Below are 4860 nucleotides of genomic sequence, written 5' to 3' on the forward strand. Positions count from 1 at the left end.
TTGATCCTCGCAAAAACATTGGGAATAACATGGGCTTTTTACTATCCCCATTTCTGCTCCAGAAAACTGAGGCAAACAGAAATGAAATGATTTGCCAAGGTCACACAACTAGCAAGTGTCTGAGCCATTTGAACTCTGGTCTTCCTGATTCTAAGCCCAAATAATATAGTATTAGTGGCATCTAGCACAAGACAGTTTTCAGGCTAGCAGAAGAGATCTATAGTCACTCACAAGGATTTGGCCTACCACTGAGTGATGGGTCCTATAGGACCCATTGGCAAACCTGCTAAAAATCCAGCCAATAAATTTTCTCATTCATTTGTCTTTTTTTCTCATGGAACTGGGGAAATGACAAGTGGATGAACAACATCTATTGACTAAATTTTTAGCAGGTATCTGAATAGGAATCCTATAAAGCTGTCACTTGCTATAGAAAGCCGTTGTAGGAAAAGTTAGTTTCAGAGTTGAAGAGGAGGAGGAGAAAAGGATGGATTTCCTTGCTAGGAACTTCAAAGCTGTGTTATTGATCCCAAGTTTCCAAAACAATAGATAATTATATCTAAAAGCAAAATAAAATTAAAAAGCAAATACCAGATGGAAATAGGGCAAAGTCAACAGAACTCTGGGTATGGGGATTGGGATTTGAAACCTAGCTCAGACACATACTAGATGGGCAAACCATTAAATTTCTCTAGGACTCAGTTTCTTCATATATGAAAGAAGTATAACAGTGGAAATGACCTCACAGAATTTTGTGAGGATCAAATGGGATGATATCTGTAAAGAGTTTCACAAATTTTAATGAATTTTAAAATTAGTAAGATATCACCCTGCAGGTAATGATGATATGAATGGTTGGTTACAATGGGCTACAACACAATCAACAATGTTTAAAAATGGGACTGAAGAAGTTATCCAGTACGTATAAGGTTGGGATAGCAGATGGTTCAGGAACAGGATCAGGGCAGAGCAGGTAGATAACCAGAGTGCTCCATTGGCTGCAGCTACAGTTATACAATGTCAGGAGTTCCCTAATAGGAGTAAAGGGGCCTGAATCTAATGGGAGGGGCAGACATGAATGTTTTGTGAGCTGCATCATCGGAGGGAACTGTTAAGTTAATGAATTAACAAGTCCTAGGGAATTTAAGAGAAGCTCAAACTTTTGCATTGGTTGAAGGTTTACTCAAAATAGCTAGCATGAAGTAGATAGTGTAGGTACCATTATTGACAACATATTCAATTCAATCATCCATTCAGTAATCATTTTTTAAGCACCTTCTATATAGACAGAAAGGAAAGAAAGATCATAGAGGAAGCCTTTTGCCATAATCTGAAAGCCAGTAAGCGTGAAGGATGGTCCACAATGTCAATTTTTCTGACACCAAGTCCAGTGGCCTCTCTACAGTACTAAGGTCTACCATTCAGCATAAGATTGGGTGTAGGGTATATTCTGCAATTATAAAGAAATGTGGAAATGTATTTTTGTAACTTTTATAAGGTTAATGTAAAATAAATGGTGGGTAGGGGGAAGAGTTGAAGATCTTCCCCACCCATTAATAGGCCTCAGACACATTTTGTTAATTTCTAATGAGGTACAGGGTCATGAGGGTCATGACCTCCAGCCTTGAAAAGAGTATATATGCTCTGAGGTTAGGTTTTGCTTTGGGATTTATTTTTTTGGAAGAAGATTAATGTGCCAGATGAGACTCTGAGTAGTCACTAAGGAGCCCCTGACTGTGATGTACCACAACACACTGTCAGATTGACTAATACGAGAAGAAAAGGAAAATGATAAATGTGGAAGAAGATGTGGGAAAATTGGAACATCAGTGCATTTTTGGTGGAATCATGAATTGATCCAAGCATTCTGGAGTGCTATTTGGAACTATGCCCAAAGGGCTATAAAACTCTGCATACTCTTTGATCCAGTAATACCACTACCAGGTCTGTATCTCAAAGAGATTATAAAATCAGGAAAAAGACCCACAACCACAAAAATATAGCAGCTCCTTTTGTTGTGGCCAAGAATTGGAAATTGAGAGGATGCTCATCATTTGAAGAATAACTGAGCAAGTTATGGCATAAAAATGTAATGGAATACTATTGTTTCATAAGAAACTATGAACAGATTATCTTCATAAAAACCTGGAAAGACTTACACAAACTGATGCTGAGTTAAGTGAGCAGAACCAGGAGAACACTATACAGAGTAATAACAATGTTGTGTGATGAACAACTTTGATAGATTTAGGTCTTCTCAACATTCTATGATCTAAGACATTTCAAAAATATTCATGGTGAAAAATGCTATCCACATTCAGAGAAAGAACTATGAGAATCAGAGTGCAGATCAAAGCATAATATTTTCTCTTTTTTTGTTGTTTTTGTCATGATTGTTCCCTTTTGTTCTGATTATTTCACAGAGCTAATGTGGAAATATATTTTAAAATTGTACATGTGTAGCCTATATCAGATTGTGTGCTGTCTTGGGAAAGGGAGAGGAAAGGGAAGGAAAATTTTAAGAATTCAAAATCTTATAAAAGTGAATGCTGAAAACTAAAAATTAACAGATTAAATTTTTAAAATTCTTGGGAATGCAGCTGGGTCCTATGAAGCCATAAAGCATTCCCTTAAGACAGAGAGAGATGGTTCTGGTCCTGTGTGTATATAAATCCCTTCTCTAAATGTAACAAATCATGATCCCTCACCTCCATGATGTTGTTAAACCCATAATCAGTTGTATTATTTTCTCACCTATTCTATTCTGTTCTTTGAAATTGAGTAAGCTAGGGGGTGGAGGTAAGATGGCAGAGTAGAAGGATAGACCTGCTCTAGCTCTCCCCTCCATAATCCATAAAATAATGTAAAAAATGATTCTGAACAAATTCCAGAGCAGCAGAAGCCACAAAACGATGGAGTGAAAGAGATTTCCAGCCCAAGACAGCCTGGAAGGCTGACAGGAAAGGTCTATTACACCGGGCTCAGAGACGAGCTCAGCCCAGTCTTGGCTGCACAGTGTGGCTCAGACAGAACTGGGGCAGGCTTCAGGGCACCGAATCCCAGGAAGCAGCTGCAGCTTCCAGATTTCTCAACCCACAAACAACAAAGACAGCATCAAAGACCAGTGAGAAAGTGCTTTTACCTGGGTGAGAAAGAAATGTAGTCTGGTCCCGGACCCAGGGCTGTGGCAGTTACTGCAGTAGCAGCATTCATTTTAGGAGCCCTCTGATAAAAGACCCTGATGGAATCAAGTGCCTGATCTGGGTTTCAGGGGGATGTTTACAGCAGTTTTCTTTGTGGTAGCAAAGAAGTGGAAATAACAGGGTTCTCCATTAACTTGGGGAATGTTTAACAAATAGAATGTGTGTGAGAAACAAAAAATGCAATCCAGTTTGGGTGACCTTAAGGATTGTAGGAGGAGGAGCATTCTATCATGATAGAAGGGAAATTTGGGCCAGGTAGGAAAAGGTTGATAGATGATGTTCTATTTCAGAGAAGCAAGAGGAAGCTTATGGCCCTAGTGATCCCAAGCCTCCATTCAAACCCATCTGTCCTTTTCACTTAGGAGCAGAAAAGGTTACTGTGTCCTACAACCAAGATACAAGACCATTTTGATTCATTTTCTACATATAGTGTCAAATCAGTCAATCCCTTTTCCGAAAGTTTCATTAAGGGGATCTACCCATAGATATTAGTTGCAAACCCTATCTCTTATTCTGAAAACAGACATTGGGTCTCCACCAGGCAGCACAGTGGGACCTGGGAATCTGGATAATTCTGTGAATCAGCAAAAAGGGGCTGATGGTTGGGAAACACAACGCAATAAATGTAGTCAAAATCATTACCCAAGAACCAGAATGAATCACATAGATTTTATACCGTATAAAGCCACAACTGATACAGTAAGCAGAAACAAAGTTGCCTGCAAACAACAGGATAGTTTGAGTGGCCTCAATCTCTGGACATGTCTTTGAGGAGGTGCTGGTGCTGTGAATATACCTGACCCTCTTGTGATGTCTGTGCAGGAAGAACACCATGTAGCCACTGGTGCAGACCATGCATCCTACACATAAGATGTCTTGAAGGGAGGCCAGGATGACAAAAAAATTTTTTTTCCAAGTAGCAATAAAGGATTAATTTCACTTGCATGAGTACTATTTCTGTTTCTTGATCCTGATATACATATTGGCACATTTAGTTCTAAGATCATGTTGATTATCCAACAGAGGACACATGAGAGGTGAGTGAACTTCAGAACTCTGACTTTGAGTTTGGCCAACCTAGAGTTGCTGGGACTGATGGCTACTGCCTGAAAGGTGCTCAGGAGGCAGGTGGTACATATGAAAAGGCCCTGACTGACTCGTTGAAGATAAAATACAATTTTACATGCTGTAATGTACAGGAAATATACTGTCCTGAAATATATTACTAATGGGCATCCCTGGGAGAGAAGCACTATGGTGTTGGTCAAAGTAAGTTGGGTGAGAATGGAGTCCATAGGCATCCACCTATGATTGCTGAACAAAATGAAAGCATAAAACCAGAGGAAGACAGAGTTCCCTAGGACCCCAACTCCAGTCTGAGAAAGGAAGATAATTCCTAGAATGGTGTCATGTAGAGACATGCTCTTGGAATGTCTTGGAGAAATGCAGGTATAGCCAGAGACACCTTGGCAAAAAAGAGCAAAGAACATTCAAGAACCTTTCACGGTCAGTAAAATTCTGTCCCATAATCCAACTGCCAGAATGGTGATGGAAATTTATGACTCAGTAGTACCTGCTGGTCAAATGCTCCTTCATAATCTCCTAGGTGAGTACATACCACGTTCTCATGCACACACACAGGCATCCACAGAATTAG

At 39.6% G+C, this 4860-nt stretch overlaps 1 pseudogene; it reads right to left on the reverse strand.

Moving 5' to 3' along the window:
* Positions 1–3704: 3704 nt before the first annotated feature.
* Positions 3705–4624, reverse strand: LOC140504537 (vomeronasal type-1 receptor 1-like; annotated as a pseudogene).
* Between the last annotated feature and the right edge of the window lie 236 nt (positions 4625–4860).

This window comes from Notamacropus eugenii, chromosome 5 (genome assembly GCF_028372415.1).
Source record: "Notamacropus eugenii isolate mMacEug1 chromosome 5, mMacEug1.pri_v2, whole genome shotgun sequence".
Lineage (NCBI taxonomy): Eukaryota > Metazoa > Chordata > Mammalia > Diprotodontia > Macropodidae > Notamacropus > Notamacropus eugenii.